At 35.9% G+C, this 19,902-nt stretch overlaps 1 protein-coding gene across 3 annotated transcripts in view; it reads left to right on the top strand.

Annotated features, from left to right (window-relative positions):
• ZFHX4 (zinc finger homeobox 4) overlaps positions 1 to 19,902 on the top strand; it is a 152,333-nt gene that overhangs the window by 86,329 nt on the left and 46,102 nt on the right. The window lies entirely within an intron of this gene.

Genomic DNA, 19,902 nt, shown 5'->3' with positions numbered 1-19,902 from the left:
CAGTTGACTTGTTTTGGGGGTTTTCTCTGCTTGGTTGGTTGGGATTTTTTTTTTTTTTTTTTTTTTTTTTGTAACAGCAACCTGTTGAGTGGTAAGCCAAGTTCTAATAGGTCTTGAGGAGAAAGGGCCTGATGGGAACAGAAATACTTCTCCTAGGCAGGCTGTGCCAGGCCAGCTTCAACAGGAAATGCAAAACAGTATCTTGAATTAATGTGGTCCAGTCTTTAAATACCTTGCTGAACTGAGGCCTGGGCTCAGTGCAGGGAGAACCCATACCGAAAGCAAAGCCTAAACTCCATCTCTGACTCTTACCACATGACACAGGACTGAGGCAAACTGAATTCCCTTCATTTTTCCCTATTTTCTTATAATTTCCTCCTTTTATCTTAGGCAGAGCCATGGATTAAAATGACTTTGTCCTTCTGGCTTTATACACTTAGAGATAGACATACATAGATGTCAGCTTCTATATCTGTAATGGAAGCTCTACAATATCATTGAATGTATTAATTATTAAGATCAGTTTAGAAAAGGTAATAATATTGAGCAGTCGTATACAAATAATTCAAATAAGTCCTCTGGAGCATATGGATAAGAGCTGCTTACCAGCAAAAATATTAAATACTATATGTCATTTGGGGGCAGAAATTAGATTATCTATGCTCTGTGTGATAATAATTTCTTCACATTCATATTCTGAAAGTTTACTAGTATATTTTATAGGAAGTCATTGCAGTACTTGTTTGAAAACCTTTTTTAGTGATTATGGATCTCATCCCTTTTGACTTTCCAGGGAAATATTAGATGTTACAATTCCCTATGGTGGGCCAATTACTTGCTAAATTTTTATTATTTTAATATACATCAAAGCAATGGTTCAACTATGTGAGTCTGAAAAACTTTTGGGGATTTTTTTTGTTGCTTGTTTTTGCTTTTTATACATAACTTTAAAACATTCCAAACCAATTCTCTTTCTAGTTTGATTAAAAGAATCATATAAGCCTGGATTGAGACCTCACTACTCAACTTTTAGTCTGGAGCGAATTTTCTTAAAAAGCCTGCGAGAAGGGGGTTGGAGGGGAAGGAGGGAAAGGAAGGAGGGAGAGAGGGAGGGAGGGAAGCCTCAACAGTGGAAATGCTGACCGAACCTTAACTATAGCATCGTGAATGGTGACGCTATAATGCAATGCTAACAAGGACTCCTGAGATAAATACAACATCAATTAAAGGCTTGCAGGTGTGTCACTAGGGGTGGATAAAAAGAGAGAATGGGAAAGGATTTGTGCCAGCAGACCCTATGGTTTTGTAGTAATTAGTAATCTGTGCAGGTGTCTATTATGACTAACTGACAATAAATCTTGGTTTCTGTTTTGAATATTGCTTTTGTTTCCCAAGTTCCATGCCTGAAGGGGAGAAAGAAAATGACTAGAAGATTAATTACTGCAATGGTTACTCCCAACAAGATAAAATGGAAAGTAGTAATCCACTGAATGAGATTAAATGTTCTTCTTATTATTTTAATATTTTATTTTGATAACAGAAAACTGAAGGCAGTGTAGGTTTTGTGGGGGTACTGATTTTTGCATAATGATGGAAAAATAAGCCTACTTTGTCAACAGCCTTTCTTCGAGTTACGTGCATAAGGCAAATTTTTTTTCTACTTCGGCAAAATGATGGAAAGGTATCCAAACCTTCTACATTTGTGCAGTAACCTCTAATTCTAAGCACAGTGACGAACTGTAAGTAAATTTTACCATAGAGCTATGTTTTCCTTAGCCTCTCCATCTGCTCGTTTTTGACACCCCTGTCATTAACTGTCATTTTCCTTTAAATATACAGTGAAGCTGAAAGGCCAGCTCTACATCACATCATTTCAGATTAGGGGCAGTTCCTTTGAGCTGAGCACTGTTTAGGTGTCAGAAAGAAGTCTCTGACCTCTCTCGTACCACACTGCCGCAGGGCCTTAATTAGTACTGACTCCAGCCATTACTGCAGAGAGGACAAAGGCGACCACATCATTTTTCTACTTAGGAAGTTAGCGTCTGACCTAATAACTTGTCCAGGCTCGCAGGACACTGTAATGGCCACACAATGGCAGTGGGGATTATTTGTCAGATTCTTTCCTCCCCTAAATGTAGGATAATCAGGGAAGTTAACTATTGTATCCTTCAGTCTCACAAGGGTTGTTTTAGGGTTTCGCTCTGTTGATTTGTTGTGGAGAAAATAACAGACAGAGAAGGAGTCAGATATTTAGAAAAATAAAGAGGGTGATAACAAACTATAGAGTGTTTTTTGTCCTGGCTAGAAGTATCTGATTATTTAAAATATTGCTGCTCTTATAAGATCTTCTCTGGTGCTATTGAGTTTAGTGGAATTTTATCACCTATTTCATGAAGAGCAAATTCAAGGACACAGTCAAATGAGTTCCTTTTTTCTCTCTCCTCCTTCCTACATCCCACCCTTCATCCTATCCCCCAGTCTCCTAGCAGAAATTCATTCTCATGTGAGAAACATTTTTCAATGCTTTTGGCACAGCATTTTTGGTGTATTTCACTAGAAATTGGACTTATTGCATGAGATGTCAGCATTATACAGTTCCACAGAATCTCCTTAATTTTCCTATTTGTTTGGTAACATTCTACTGAGAAAACTTCATGACAGAATATAACAATTTCTTAATCTAGAACTCTCTCTCTCTTTATTTTTATTTTTATTTTATTTTTTTTATTTTTATTTTTTTATTTATTTTTATTTTTATTTTTAAATAAAGCAATTGAAATTGCTATAGAAGTTGCATGATCTCACACCATGTTCCTTTATTATCAGGCAGTGTCACATGCTGCAGCACAGCACACTTTATGCTACTGCAGCAGAAATTATTTTCACTGTAAATACATTTCAGAGAGTTGGCAAGACAATCTAAAACTTGCAGCAGCTAAGACTCTGATGATGATCAGTTTGTCAAGGTATAGATATAATGTATACTTAGTATTTTTCAAAGCTGTTTAACTGTAATCGATTTGTCCACTAGCTTGAGGCTTGATTTTTGTCCTTCTGTAGGCAAGAAGTAATTCTTTCTGCCTGCCTTACACCTCCCTCAAAACAAGAAAAAAAAGGAAAGAAAAGAAAATTTTGTTCTAATTCTGATATACTTTTTCCGCATATCATGGTCTTTGTAATTTCAATTCTAGTTAGAATTATTTTTACCATAGTGACTTTGAGCCAGATTGGAGTCTCAGAAATGCCGTAAAGTTACTACATCTCTAAGGAAATCCCTTCTGAAGTGATCACACAAAGGTAATTACAGTATTATCAAAGCTGCAAAATGTTGCATAGCGTTTCTTGTGCTCAAACAGCATCTAAAGCAATAGAACATGTTTAAATTCTACAACAGGGCCCAAACTGAGCACAATTTGCAAGAGACTAGATGAGTTTCTATATAGAGCTATAACATAGGATAAGACTGTTGAGGCCAGACCCTTCAGTCTATGACAGAGTGATCAAGCATTATTTCATTTAGTCTATGAGCTGAAATAACAACCAATAAAGCGTTTCAGAGTAGTCCTTTGACTACATATCATATATTGCAATTTCCTTATTCTCTTTAAATTACCCACATACATTGATTTTTTTCTGAGAAGCAGGGAGGTAAACTTTACCTTTATGAGCGTAAATAATTCCAGATTCAGAAATATTCATTTCACCAGAAAGATACAGCACAGAAGAGACCTGTATGAAGGAAGGGACTTCTGACTTTCTGTGAATCTGTATGGCTACAGAAGTTTATTCTCCAAAACTGAGAACAGCATCTGCTGGCAGCTATTTCAGCAATTTAGCTGATGTTTTTTGCCCTCCACTTGCTGAAGAACAATGTCTGGTCTGTGATTCTGTTCATAAGTTAGATTAAAATTTTAAAGGGCCATTGCCTAGCGACTTCTGCTTCTTAAGGATTGGCAGCTTTATTATGGAAGCCGCATTAAACTGGGAGTTGCTACCCATCATTTTGCCATTGCATTGAAGCACTCAAGGAGGGCAGATGGAGAGGAACCTCAATGCAACGTAAAGGCATCCTAGATGCAGGGGTCCCTCCCACCTGCAGCAGAGCCAGTCCTAGGGGCATTGCAGGCAGCCACATTCAGCAGTCATGGATGAATGGTAAAGAAGGGGATCTCATCTTCCCCTCTGTCATTTATTTAATCAAGATTAAACACATTTTCAGATTATTGGCCACTTCACTGCCTCTCCCCACTGGTAGTGAGGCAAATGAGCTGCTCTAGCAGAGTGATATGAAACTGCTTGGGCTGTGAGTATAGAGTTAGAAAACAGGGAATGTGATGAACTAATTTGTATGAGAGTCTCTCTCTCACTGGAGACTTCCTTTCTTTTGTGCCCTATGTGGAAGGCTAGAATTTATTCTACGCTGGCTGACTTGCCAAAATTCAGGATTCAGATTCAGGGGATTGGAAGGTCACTAGCGTGTACTATGAGAAAAGGACCTAAATAGTTGAGATCATATTTGTGTAAATGTATTTGGGTTTATGTGGCCATTATTTGTGTGTACGCACTAAGGACTGCATACATGCAGAAGAATATATATGGTCATTAATCAATGAAGTCTTATCTGTCTTTGTATATGTGTGACTGAGCTTGTGATGGCTACTTTCACTATTTTTTTTATGTTGCTGGTGACTAATAGACATTTTCTAACTTTCAACAAAAATTTTTCAGAACTGTTGTTTGAGGGAAAAAATCTAGAAAGGAAGAAGAATCAGAGACAAGGACTACTTGTAGAGAACATTAAGGCTTTGACACAAACTAAGAAAAGCCCAAGAAATCAAAGTTGAAGCTGACATGATATTTTTCACTTGTGCCTCTGTGCCTTTCTTTTTTTTTTTTTTTTTTCTGTTTTTCTTGCTCTGGGATAAGATAAGGAGAGAGTGTCAAACTTAACTTAGAATATTCTGGCTTTTGTTGGTTTGAGTCATAACCTTACTCTTCCTAAGACCTACATCTTTGGCCTGTGAATGATATTTTTTGTCATGACGGTATAGGTAGAAGAGTCAGATAGTTTTAAAGCATATTCAACCATCCTTTTTACTTACTTTTAATCAACTTGTTCTTCCGAACAAGGTATGGAATTGATAGCTGTTATTGATTGCTTGTAGCATTACCTAATCTTCACTAAATGTAGGAAGCTTTTCAGATTTAGAAAGGTGGCAGAAAATGTCTAGTAATGATGCTGCTGGGAATTGAAGCGCAGTACTGTGGTCAGTACAAAAGTGATATAGCTGCAAGAGGTATTTTATTATAAGCCCATTGTTTTTTACTAAGTGCTCAAGCTGGTGTAATTTACAGAGATTTTGAAGTTGCTTATGTATTTATCAGCTGTTTCAGTATTTCATTTATTCCAATTTACAGCAAGAAAAAACTTTTATTAATGATAGTGTGCTGGAACTTTGGAAAACTACGGAATGCAAAGAATACAGTACTGTAATAACATAGAAAAGAGATGGCATTTATGCTTTCAATACAAAGGGAAAATATAAGAAATCATTACTAAAACAGATACAAACGTGACCTTCACTGTGGTTCAGTAATTATCCTAGTTCACAGTATGGTGTTTGTATCATGATTTTCCTTATTTCCTCTTTGTTTTCATTTTTATCTGGGTACTTCACTGGTGAGTAATAGCTAAAGGGAACCCATTATGCAAGGCGAGCATTCAGTTTGCAAGTGAATTTGCTTGTAGCTATTGCCACATTTGAACCTCACTAATGTATGTAAATTAAAAACTCTGGTATTCGGATCGCTCCTGTTTGAAATAAAAACAGAATCTGATCATTACAATCTGCAAGCCAGGTATTATCACTGGACTAGTGAGCCGCTGATGATAAATTGTACTGAATAGCTTGTGGATAGAATATTTTATCTCAGTTCTCTATCACACAGCACTGCATAAAATAAGAATGATTCATCAAGCATGAGAGCTGGTGGTTTATGAAATTCATTGCTCACGGCAAGTGTATTTTTTAAAATTCAAAAGACAAAGCAACTCACAAGGGTTATTTAGTAATCAGTGTGAATTACTTCTAGGTATAAGCCTTAGTGGAAAAAATTAAAAATACATTTGCTGTACAGGAAGCATTATTGCTGTAGGTGCTATAATTTAACTGCTTCTCATCGATAGCTTTTTTTTGTGTGTGACCATTTTGGATTCCAATCCTCCTCCCCTTTATTTTTAAAAGTGAAACTGCATAATCAGTTGTAACAGGATTATTACATCGAACAAGTCTATTCTATGCTCTCAGCAGAAACATCTTCAGGGGCTTGTACACCTTAGGCTGCAGTGGATATTTTGTTTATTCAAAAAGACATGTAAAAGGAGAAGAGCAATATAAAGTCATCTTTTTTCCTTCAGATTTACAGTAAGAATGTTTCATTTCTTCTTGTGTATTGATGTCCCAAGGCAATGTTCCAAATGAAAAGATAATAACTTATGAAGAAGTGTCAAAAACTAATTAAGTTTTGTAACTTGTTTTTCCTTCACATAAAGTATATTTTTCATCACACTGTCCAGTCACATGCTGGGATTCTTGCTAACATCATCACATGCCAGTCACACCAAGTCTCAGTGGTTCTTCTCCTCCTGTCATTATTTTCAGCATCAATTAATTTTCTTCTGACCTCGCCTTTAGAAAATGTAGCAGGGAATTATCAGTGCATGCTTTGCACAGTCTATTTGGAAGGCATTAGGCCACTGTGTGTATTCGAAAATGGAGTAGGCCAAACATTATATTTTCTCACCTGCAGGGTTGCCTAGTAACCTGAATTAAGGATTTTCACCAAGCCTTCAAGACAAATAGAAAAACTGTAAAGCAGGTTGACCCAGGTGGGAGAGTCAGACCCACTGATGTAGATTAGCATTTTGAGCGGGGAAGGATAAAACACAGCTCCTCATTAACATTTATTGTGGAAATAGTTTTTGTAATTAAAGCAGCCTATTTTCTCGGCAAGCGAAAAGACTGTGATGCATCGTATTTCACAGTTGCTAAATTTGTGTTATGAAACGCACTTCGTTTCACTTTTTGACATATCCTTTGCTTGTGGACTGTCAAAATTGAACGCTTATTGAAGGGACTGAGGAAACGTCTTTAAAACATGTAAGTATATCTTTGGTGGCGTTCTTGCTAAAAGCATGCACGCTCGCCTATTTTGGGTAGCGATTCACGTAGATATGTTCAGTTTTCATTTAATCACTTCAAGGAACTAAATTCCTTGTTTAATGTATTGCCATTGAAAAGAAAGATTAGTGTACTTTAGAGGTGGGGGTCATTCTTTGTATCGCTATTACAGCTTTGTCCTTGACATGCAAGATTCCTCCAGAAAAGGAAGGGGGGGGAAGGGAGCTGGAAATTCTGCCTCAAAGGTACAAAGCAAAGAAGTAGCACAATTAGGATGTCGGCACATAGTGACAGTCCTCTGCAAATGATGGTGTCAGGCCACTGAGGGGCCGAGGGTGGCAGGAGTGACATTCACCCTAGCAAGATGGAAATAAATGCCCTGTTTGATAAAAGAAAACAGACAATTTATGTATACCCTGAAGAGTTAACAGCTAGTGAGCCATTCCTATGGGTCAAGTGCTGCATTTGCATTTTGATGGGATGTTATCAAGTAATTAATGCACCAGTCAGGATTTATTACCTCAGGAGTGAACTGAAAGGTTCATTACAAAATCGGTTTCACTTGAAGATAGGCATTTCCTCAGAGTTAGCTTTTGACATGTTGTTCCTAGCTCTCTCTGCCTGTGGCAGCAATGGTAGAAGGCCAGTGAGGTGAAATTCATTGCTTAATAAGGGCATTCACTTTGGGTATTCTTGTGATAATAAATGTATACATCAAGGCCGCACTGCCTTGTCAGTTTAATTGCTTCTTGTGCTCCTTAACAAGCCAATCTTAATCAGTCTGGACCATGTTATGAATAATTTAGGGATCAGCAGACTTCACGCTTAATAAGATGTACTAGATTATAAAACTTAAGTGCACTGTTTATAGAAAGCGTGCAAAACACTTTAAGTTTTTATTAGCAGCAAGGAAAAAAAAAAACACCCAAACCTAAACCTAGTAGTGAGTTATTCTAACATTTGCAGTTTGCGAGCAACAGCTGTGTTTCTTAATGCTGTAACCCCCCTCCACTTTTGTTGAAGGCCCGCAGTTCGGCCTTTCTATCCCCCTAAGCCTCCATCAGACATAATGGGAAATTTGAGTAGGCCATGAGATTAAAGCTCAGAATCGATGGCCAACCAGCAATTGTCATTTTAGAAAACATTCTTTTATCTTTTTAAATGCAAAGCAGATCTTATTTTAAAACATTTTCTGATGGACAAAATTACCTTTTTGTTGGTGGTGGCTGCCGGCCTACGTGGATTTTAATGCAATTATTTAGATTTGAGATTGGGCTGCCAAACCTGTATCAGCAATAGGATTTTTAAATGTTTTTCCTTTGTTTAATAATACAGGTGAAATGTAGGATAGACTGTAAATCATTCTTACATAAAATGCGAATTATGAAAGTAAAATACTTTTTATTTGTTAAGGTAATACAGAAATACATTAAAAAAAACAGAAATAGTCTCCAATCTCTCTGAGCCTATTATGATTTCTCCATTTAATAAGTATTGTTTGATTGAAAAGAAACATTTAACCTTTTTGTTTTAAAAGAATTCTTTGTCCTCCATTTTACCTCAACATTTGCAGGCTATAAGTCATCCACAGAGTAATGTATCATTCAGTTTATGACATCTAATAAAGGCCTACTGCAAGCATTAGAACCAGGTGCTTCAACAATTTTCCTTTCAGCTTGTAGCTGCTTCTGCTTGTTCTCTTGTAGCCTAAATAGGGAAAAAAAACCCCCACAACAAAAACCCGCAACATTTTTCGCTATTTCCTTTTTTATTCCTTTCTGTTTAAGCCTTGACACATGCTGACAGCACTACGGTATCATTTGATGTCCGTGTAAACAATAGCTGCATGTATTTCTGAACACACAGCGTATTTATTAGTATAAATAGAGATGTAATTAAAGGCTATGCTTTCAGTCATTAGATAACGTATTAAAATAATGTTATTGTTCAAATACATTTATGAATCAGGAAGATAGGTACCAGTAAATGAAAAACAACTTCAAACCTATTTCCCAACCTATAGCTGGACTATCATACTCCTTTGTTCTTGTGCAGGTTAATAGAGATTGAGGAGATGGGCAGAGGAAAAGCAGTGCAATTTTCTGCTATTTAAGCTTGGCGAAATGGCACTCTTCAGGAAGCAGCAAAAAGTATGAAAGCGTAATAGGCATTTTAAAAGTAGAAGTCCATATAGCTGCTTGAGGGATCCTCAGATTTAGGCATGCATAGAATCACGAATGAGATAATCAGCATTGTGAAATTGAAACCTGTCTGCTGCCTGCTGCTGTTCTTCCCTCTTTCAGTGGAGTGATTTGTAACACTCATCTTCTTCAGGCAAGGCAGCCTTCAAGATTATCCAGAACTGTCAATAGTAATTGCCAAAGTATTTTATTACCTACAGAAAATCAAAGGAATTTTATAACCAACAGTTATCAAGTTTCAATACATGGTATAAAGAGAGCAATTTTAGTTGGAATACAATCGTGTTTGGCTTGCTTTAATGTTCTTGAGACAATTCCTGTGCAACCAACTACAACATTCACTGTATTTAAGCTGGAGGCAAGAATACGCATATGTACTTGTAGTTTTAAAAAATTACATAATGCTTACAAGCTTCTGCAAGCAAGTGGTTTTTAATTGCCATACAAACTATGCCTTAGCTAATTACTTCTAAAAAGAATGAGGTTTCTATAGAACTCAAGATGACATTTTGAAATTCTGGCAGTAGACATAAGTTTAACTGGGGCATTCTCTGTCATGAAGTAAAGAAAGTGCCTGGAAATTAGCAAAATATGACACTGATTGTAAAGTCTGAAAACATTAATGTTGCAGCTCTTCTTATGTTCTCTGAATATTATTGCTATGTGAACCACAATTGTGATTGTCAGCCATTCATTTAACACAATTCTGTTATGCTACAGGGTCACCCATGATTCAAAGCTTTTCAGATGCTTAGCTTCTTACTCAGGCTATGCATGAGTGAGGATTGCATCTTCTGTCCGACAGTGTTTTTCTGAGCCATACACCTCACTTTCCTTCCCTGATACCAGGCAAAAGGAAGGTTTGACTGTCTAAACGCTTGGTGGGAGAAAATTCCATTTCTATTTTTGACAGTGTATTTCCCTTCTAATTCATAACGTCAAGAATGCAGTGACATGACTATCTCTATGGGATCTTTTAAAAACAAATACGCAAATTCACTTGTGAAAAATTAATTGGCATGGGGAAATGCCTCTTTTTAAGTTCCAAACCAGATGGATGCACTTGTATTTTGAGATATGTGCACAGGACTTTATTCACGGCACCAAAAAGCAGGTACCGTTTCTACTGAAAGGCTGCACTGAAAGAGAAATAAGCCATGAAAAAATTTTATACTACAGCCATGAAGCCATGATTATAGCATAAAAGAGAGCTCTCCTTTCAACTGTAAACCTCCTTGTTCTTTCTACATAAGCTTTTGTTTTAAAAAAAAATGACCTGTTAATTAAATTATTAATTGTTGTTGAAAGGGTAAAGTACTTTACCAAGAATCTCCTTTCATAATACTGCAATATATGAAAAATTTAGCAAAATGATAATTAGCGGAGAGGTTATTTATATACTATTAAAATGCTGATGATGTAATTATCAGAGAGTTATTCAATTACACTGGGTAATAGACATTTTTAATATAAGGAAGATGACTAGCCTGCTGGAAATTTGCTAATAAGATGAACCTACACCAAATCTTGTATTTTTTTCACTCTTATCGTTTATACTAGTTTATTTGTACTGTACAGTGTGTAAAACATGCATTGATACATTACTCCATCTAGTACTTCTGTATGGATTACAGAACTGTGTTTTATATATACAACAACAGAATTCTGCAGATGTTTAAGCACATCAGAAGAAACTGAACTAATTTGTCCCTTTTCATGAGAACTTACCTCACCTGCAGATCCTGAAAGGAGGAACATTCAGGGCTAACGTAGAGTTAATACAATAACTTAATTACATTTCTTGTTTACTTTAAGCTGTGGGTTTGAACTGAACAATGACAGGACAAGTTGATGTTTGCACTTTTCTGGGTCCAGAACTTGGTATTTAAACTAAATGAGAGTGAATGCTATTCCCTTTAGCCCCGGTTGTCTTAGTAGAATATTGTCCCATTGATAAATCTGGAATCAGCAAAAGCCATAACTAAGTGGGTAGTGTGGGCATTTTGTCACTCTAATATACAACTTTAAAGTATTGTTCTTTTTGTTTGACTCATTTTATTTTAGATTTTGCCACTATAGTTACTTCAAGTATAGTTACTTCAAGCATTTTAGAAGTCTCATTAATTTGTTTATTAAAAGGAAGGAATAAAAACGTACAGAGGAAGCATATACCATATTATTCTAGATACTGCATAGCTCAAGAAATGACTAGTGATTGTTTTTCTAATCAGATGTATGATCATGGAGACTGTCACGATATAATGGTGATGTGGACATGTGGCTGTAATACCATTTTCTCAGAAGAGGAATAAAATGTCTCCGATCCTCAGTTGATTGTAATATTGGCATTCAAAGATCCAGAGCATAGGAACAAAAAAATCTGTCTGTGCATAGCTGTACTACAATTCATATTAATCTACAATGTCTGGTAATAAAATTAAGTGAATCTTTTTAAAATGTTATTTTTCCTTCAAAAAATCCAGAAAGCAAGTTTTTGGAAGTTTTAAAACAGAAGGGAAATGCAGAACAGGATATTTGTTGATCGTAGTTCAGATATATCTTTCTGTTAGAACACAGAGCCTGACAATGCTCCAGTTAAAATCAGTCTAGCACTAGCACAACTCTGTTAAATTTAGTGGAGTTAGTCTTAATTTTCACCAGTTTGAATGAGAAAACCATAATTCTCTCTCATTACTATAGAGAAATAAATTGCATTTCTTTCTTAAATCTTTGTTTGTTTAAACACTGTACTGTTGCATTTAACATTGGATTAGCTAGGGTAAGAGTTTACTGAGAAATTGCACAGCTGTATTTGTACAGAGCTGTACCTGATTCCCACCTCCTGTAGTGTGAGCAGTGGTAAGTGAACTGTTTCTGTGTTGTTCACTCACTCTGTCAGATCGAAACTCAGCTCAATAGCATTAAACTAGCTCCCATTTGAAAGATTTGTCTTACAAAACCCTGAAAACTGCTCTGAACATGCATACATTGATTTTGTTGCTGGAATCTCCTGAGCTTTGATGAAAAGGAGACTCCACATGCAGGTGAAAGAGGGTTTACCTCTTCAATATTAAAAAGAGAAGATTAAGGATTTTTGTTCAGCTAAGGCTGAACTAATCAGTGGCATGCGAGGGTAAGAGAGTTGGCCTCGCGCCTATAGTACGATAATGTTATTTTCTTTAGTTGAACAACAAGTTCAAATTTCTCCAATAGCTGCTTCTGAGTAGCTGTCTACCATTATTCCCATTTGCACAGCTAATTGAATGTCCTGGGGTGCAGGAGTAAAGGTTTTTATTTTAGCCACAGAGAGGGAGGTATTTGTCATGTTCATTGTGGGAAATTTGCTTAAATTTTGCCCTGGAAAAGATGCAACTGTTGCATCAATTCACAGAATAACATCTGTATGATACCATTCTAAATGCTGAGCAGTTTAGTATTCATGGAGGAGATAAGGCATTTTTTGTAATCAGAAGGTCAGTTCCGTTCCATTTAGTTCTATTAAAGCATAAAAAAAGGGAGATGACTGGTTTTCACAAACTTTCATGTTTCTCTCTAAAGAAAAAAAAAGTTCATTTAGGCTGGTCAGCTGGAGAACCTTTCTTTTTTGTTCTTGCTACAGAAGTCTTCTGCACTGTACTGGCTGTTATCATAGCGCATACAACTACGTGAATTTTTGTGGAAGAAGAGTAGGGTATCCTTAGTTTGCACACCTCATCACTGAGAAGAGACTGTCACCACAATGTAATGCACAACATCCTAGGGAAAACAATAGTTTTTCACCTTCTACTGTCCAAGCTGGCTTTCTCTTGTATTCACCTGTGAAAATTCAGGTGGCACAAACATTGCTTGAAATTGTGGCACAGGTAAGGCTTTGGGAGAAGTAGAGGGAGAAGGCAGTAATTTTTTAAATGAACTAGCTATGCTGTAAGATATCATAGCATGTAACAAATATATCTAAACTCAAGTCTTATCAGCCGTGCTTTTGTTCTGTAGTAAGAAATACAATAACAAAACTGAAATGAATGCTACAGAGACAGATAAAGCTAGATAAGAGATTTTCAGAAATTAGATAACGTTTATTTTCCGTCATTTATAAGAATCACTTGGTTTGCCTCTTAGGCATATGTTGGTTGCATTCTCGCACAGCATGGTTCTTCTTCAGCAGATCTGCTCCCCTGCCATCGTTAAACTGAGGTCACACTCCAGAAACATATGGAATTCCGGAAAAAAAGAGAGTAGCTTCCTAACCACATCTCATAGTAGTTAAACTAACGATGGCTGATCTGGAAAACTAATCGATGGTGATGACTTAGCCTTACTTCAGTCGGAACATAGAGCAGAGAGGACAAGAAAAACAAGCTCTGGAATGACTCACAGGAATAGAGGATTATTTGTCTAACTTAATGCAATTGTGAATAATCTTCAAATCCTGCTGTAAAAATAATGTGTAAATACTGCTTAGTAAATTTGAGTTAAAACTCAAATGTATTTAATGACCACATATATTCTTAAAAGTATTTAGTGCTTTTATTGCCAAAGAAATACTTATTTTACTACAGAATTTCCAATTTGCTCGACTTAGATACCCTCAGTAGCACACCTATAGCAATTCTGAATTGAGGAAGTTAAAAGCAGTAATGATGAATTTAGGCCAGTTGCAATTTAAAAGAAGGTTGCTGGCATTTTAGAATTACATTATTCTATTGGAATTCATTTCATACTGTAATTCTATTATACCAAGAGATATTAGTTACAAGGGTAGAAGCCAAACCAGTAGCATTTTTTTTTTTTTTAAGCCAATCCATAAAGATGCCTCTTCACCTCTTTGATGTGATAAGGAAGTGTTAAATCAAAGTGAATCCTTATTCTGCATCTTGGGACAGGATACTGCTTAAGCCAATTGTGACTATTCCTGAGTGTTTTAGACAGTGAACCATGCATCTCTCTCTGCACATCAGAGAAGATTGTAGCAGTCATCCTGTGCCACCTGCTATCACTTAATTAGTATAATCATCTAATTTCTAGTTGGAAATAATGGCATCATGCACTTTTTAGTAATTGTAACCGTCATAATATATTCCAAATTATGTTACACTAACATTATGTGATTTAGACATTCTAGGAGGGGGTATTTGCTTTGCATTTGCACACCGGTCTTTCTGATCTTGACTCCCACCCAGCAGCAAAAGGCCATAACCAGTTTTCTGCATTGTTATGATCCTAAAGATATCACTGATTCATATCGTAACTCTGCAAATGAGCCTTTGGTAAGTATAATTTAACCTTTAGTGGACAGAGAAAAGAATAAATAATGGGAGAAGTAGCTCATAATAATATAAAAAGCACCTAGGTTTCAAAGAATTTGATCTGGTTTGTTAGCAAAATCTAATTTTTTAAAAATAAAATGTTGGTGATCATATATGCAAGTTGGATTTTATATACATTCTGTTTGGGATTCTCAGTTTAAGGAATAATCTCAGCTGATCAGAACAGGTCTTAATGTTTAAACATTACTATATTGCAGCATTTTTTTCCTCCTGGAGATTACATCACAGCAAATGAATAAGTAATAAATGGGTCAGTTTGGGGCAGCTTCATTTCACTGGATGGTTCTGGGCTATGAGGCTTCAAAAACAGAAAGAGGAGAAAAAGAGAAAGAAATAGGCAATCACACGAAGGGACACAGGCAAACCTGAGCCACCATCAGAGTTAACCCTCCCCCATTCCCAATGATACTGTCTGGCTAAGCGAAGCACTGCCACATATATATCAGGCAAGGTTATTACCACTCTGCTCTGTAAACATGCTATGCCTCCTGGTCATCTTCTATTTTTATTTCATTTTTGTGTTATATCTTATATGTAAATCTAGGCTGGCGAGAGTCAGGAGGCATTCATAGCATTGGGCCAAATTCATTCCAGGTGCAGTTCCAGGTCCATTGACTTCAATGAAATTACACCTGGGATGAATTTGGTCTATTATTAACTATAGAGATTACATGTCCAGCTTCCTTGGTATACTAAAATACCCAGAATACATATAAATAATGAAGTATGTAATTACAGTCCTGGTTTTAATTTGTGTTCCTAAATGTGCTGATGCTTTTGCACATGTTTATAGTTATAGCTATGCTATTGTAGTATATTTTTGTTTAGTACAAATATATTTGAGTTTTTCTTTAAAACAGAGATACACACTTAATGTTTACTTTCAAACGTCTCAGGCTTTCAAAATCCATATGATGGCTGATTCCATAATTACAGTATTAAATTATATTGGCCTTAAATGTCATATATATATATATATATATATATATATATGAACATATGCAGGGCATCACGATACTGCCACTTAAAAACATTCTGCAAACAATGAGCTTAAGTTCTTATTGATTACATGTTAATCAATACACACAAACAGGTGATCTTGTCAGAGTTGATAGGAGCCAATAGAACTGTTACCTATCAATATTAAAGATTTCATTAATTTATATGTTTCCTGTCCAAAACGGTACGTAACAGGTCAGTTGACAGGAATTTGTTCCTGACCAAAACCAAAACCTAGGCAGTTTTTAAACTGGCTCTTCCTTCATCAGGAGACGTAAAAAGCATAAATATGACTTACCTCTGCATACATCTTCTAATTCTGTTCACTTTCCCTGTAACGTTTTGCACATTCCTGCATCTTGCAGTATTACACACTGTGAAGACCTAGTAAGCGAGTTAAAGTCAGATGATGCTAACGAATCCCAGCGCAAATGACTGAATCAATAGGAAACCAGCCACTGCTGTTTAAGTGTATCGATAAATGTACCTTTATTTTCTCTTGAATGGATAAGTGTCGCAGTTAAGAGTCCTATGGATCTCTTAATTGAAAGTTAATTTTAAATCAATAAAGAGAGTCATTTAAATATTGATCAGTCCTTTCTACACGAATTGTTAGCTGATTTTTTTTTTGAAACAACTTTGTTTAAATGCAATCAATAGCCCACAATCAGTGCATTCCATAAAAAATTGACAGATGTTCCCAAAATGCCTGCTAGGCATAATCTTATCTGTTTACATATGTAGCATAGATATTTCAGTCCTTTTCAAATGTACCTAGGTATCTATGGCAGAAATGTGCTTTCCTTAAATACCAAACTGCACTATTAAAACACATTCTTCCCCTTGTTTTTCATTAAGGTGGTTTAAAATTAAAAAGGAAGATTTCTTGGATTTCCTTTGATTGTATAAGTAATATTCCTATTGTTTTATTAATGCAGGCAGACTGCAAAAGAAGAATGCTCTTGTTTTGCTCACAGGGAAAAGAGATATAAGCACTTATTTGAAGCACATGTACTCTGGAATTTGTGTGTCATAATCCATCAGATGTGTTACTATACGCAAAATGATGCTTAGCTTTTAATTATATAGACATTTTTGTGCACAGTGTGTGTGCACATTGAATAGTTATCATTTTCAGCTTTATTTCTTGGATATCATCTCTCTTTCTCCATAGCAGCACATAGCCAGACTTTATTTCGTTTCAATTTGACAAAGCACACAGTTAAGTTAAAAGGATACAAATTTCATTTCATGAGATTCGTTGAGATTAACCTAATAAAATAAACTTAGCTACATGTGGCTTTCAACATTTCAGCAAATACGACACTCTTCTAACATGCCTTCCCACAGCACTTTCAGTAATTTGCCTGGAGTGGCCTGCTACAACTTAGTTTGTCACACCTACTGATTAAGTCAGACTGGACATTTTGGTACAAGCAATATGAATTGCATTTTTCTCCTGTACCCTCTAATTAATTATAAAGTCATACTTCGATGTACACGGCTCGGAAGTCCTGAAGTTGTCCTTTATTATTATTTTCCTTATTTTTCAATTTTCAAATCCAGTGCCTTTTAAAGAAGATTTGTACTTCTAAGTAATTAAGCTGGTTTTGAAGTATGAGAGGATAAAGTTAATTATAACAAATCACAAAATTATATATATATATACAATTTTGTCAAAAGTAACATTTTTATCTTCAGTGATATGACTTTAATATAAAATAAAATTGACTGACAATTATTTTGACTGACATTTGACTGAAAAGTATTACCATATTTATATTTCCTTTCTAAGTGAGAAACTAAAAATTAAGTCCCATAATTAAAACTGTTTATGACACATAGTAATTTAAGGCAGAAAATAATAAACAAAATATTTTTTCTTTTCAAGAGTGCTATCTAAGGAGAATAGGGGTTGCTTGGGAAAAAAAAGTCTGTCATACAATATAATTTACTCTATTTTTGCTATTAATACAAATGCTTCCTGCTGTTCTGAAAATCCACTATTTCTTAATCCAGCATTATTGTCCTCTTAATGCTACATTTCAAACCCATTTCGTTCCCTTTCCTGTTAGAAAAGCCATATTAAAAGGGAAGATTAAAAAGAAATGGCCAGGTATCATTAGTTCATATGCATATGGGTTCAGCGTGTGAAGATGCTGTTTCTAGGATCGGCCTTAAGATGTGACTGATAGATCTTATTTGTCTGATAGAGTTGACCAGGGAAATAGAGCTACAGCTGGTTACTTCATTAGGTCCTCTCATTGATTGAACCCTGCTGAAGTGATGCAGCAGGCTCCTGAGATAACTGCTGGTAATAGAACAAAATGAATTCTTATCACAGAGATTGGAAAGGCCATTAACCCTGGCCTCCAATGCTTTTCAGAGGTCACAGACAGGAAGCCAAGCGGTGACTGGGAAAACTGTTTTCTGTCTAACTACAGGTCATGTTAGAGGGGGTGTGTGACTTTTTTACCCTTCGGCTCCTGTACAGATGAAACTGTTACACTGGCAGATGTTAATAATCAGCTGTAAATAAATATTGGAAGCAGAAGAAGAAAAATGAGAAAGCACAGGAATTTATTTCAATAAATATTTAATAAAAGAGCAATTGTTACTGTGATATTTACTGCCAGTTCTGCTGTAGATTTTTGCCTAATACTTTTCCACATAAATGGAAAAGAGAAATACATAGAGGCACTTAAAAAAGGAAATTTAATATGGTTTTATATAAAAATACCTTTCCTTCCTTCCTTCAAAGATGAGGATTATAACTGCCTGCTGCCTGCCTGCTTGCCTTATTCAGCAAGCCTATCACCAGTTCATCTGTGAATTAGTGCAGGGCACTGTTTGCCTTTCACCTGGTTGAGAAGGGTATATATCTAAGTAACAGTCCTATAATTTACATTTAATGCAACCTTTCAATTGACCAAGAGCCCACAACCTAAGCCCCCATCTCACAGCTGAGGACTTTCCCACATTTGTCAAGTCAGTGCCACTCCAGCATCAGCCAGGAGAAATCATCCATTTAAAGCCTGGAGCTGCACATGACAATTTTCCTACCCCTTGTGAGAAATCCAGTCATGGCAGAGGTAGCTTTGTGTGTTACTCTTGCTTTGAGCAGCAGTGTTTTGTTATACACATGCATTAAGAAAATATACTGGGATGCATCTTATAAAATAAAATGGAACATTTTCTCTTTATTACTGACATATATAAGGCAATGCAGATATGTGTTGTAGGTTGTTTTTAGCAGTATGTTGGTGGCTTCTATCCTTGTGATTGTGATTTAATTTCAATGTCTGTGGTCATGTGGTATTCTCTGCTGGAGCCAATCTTTCACAAGGAGCAAGTTCATTTAAATGTAAATGGGGTCCTGTGGATGGAAAAAACTACCTACTTCATGTCTTCAGCGACCCACCCAAGCATTTGGTTTGGCCTTCCATGCATAAATAATAACAAGAAGGTATGCTGTCATTGCCTTGCTTGAAACACCAGAAGTGGTTTGGCACAGCAAAAAACCCAAGCACTAAAAGGAGATTGGTTTGGATAGACTCACAGTTCAGATCCCTATCCTGATTAAACAGTGTAAAAAAAAAAAAAAAAAAAAAAGCTGAGGGGGGGAGAAACCAGAGAGAGAGTTACGGAGTTATTTTGAGGAGTTGTGAATTACAGGAACAGATGAAAACCAATTCAGGCTAAGAACATACTGTACCTAAAAATACTCTGAAGTAGCAGAAAACTTGTCATTTTGTTAACTTGAATGGATTTTTCCTCTTAATTGTTTGTAGCAATTTGCAAGAGTGGGATGAGAATGTGGTATAAGTGGTAATATAATTAGCATTAATTTAGCATAAAAATGCAAACCTACATTTTCGAAGTAGTTACTTTCCCTTCCACTAAAACATAGAAATATATTACATAACTCTAAAGTATGTGTGGCTTTTTTCAGTGTGTTATTAAATATGATAAAATAGAATGCTTTTTCTTTATTACTGATGTATGTAAAGAGATATGAATGATTGCACACCTTTTTTATCAAAATCTTTGTGGCATATGTATTTTCACACTGATAAACTCATGTGTTGTCTTCTCATAGAAATACTCCAGGTGTATTTCAACAGAACTGAAAAATCTCCCTTATAAATTTCCTTTCCCACCAAGCAAAATCATAAACAGCTTTTCATCTGTGTG

Source organism: Ciconia boyciana, chromosome 2 (assembly GCF_034638445.1).
Source record: "Ciconia boyciana chromosome 2, ASM3463844v1, whole genome shotgun sequence".
NCBI classification, from domain to species: Eukaryota; Metazoa; Chordata; class Aves; order Ciconiiformes; family Ciconiidae; genus Ciconia; species Ciconia boyciana.
Note: the sequence above shows the minus strand (reverse complement) of the source record. Positions and strands in the feature narration are given on the sequence as shown.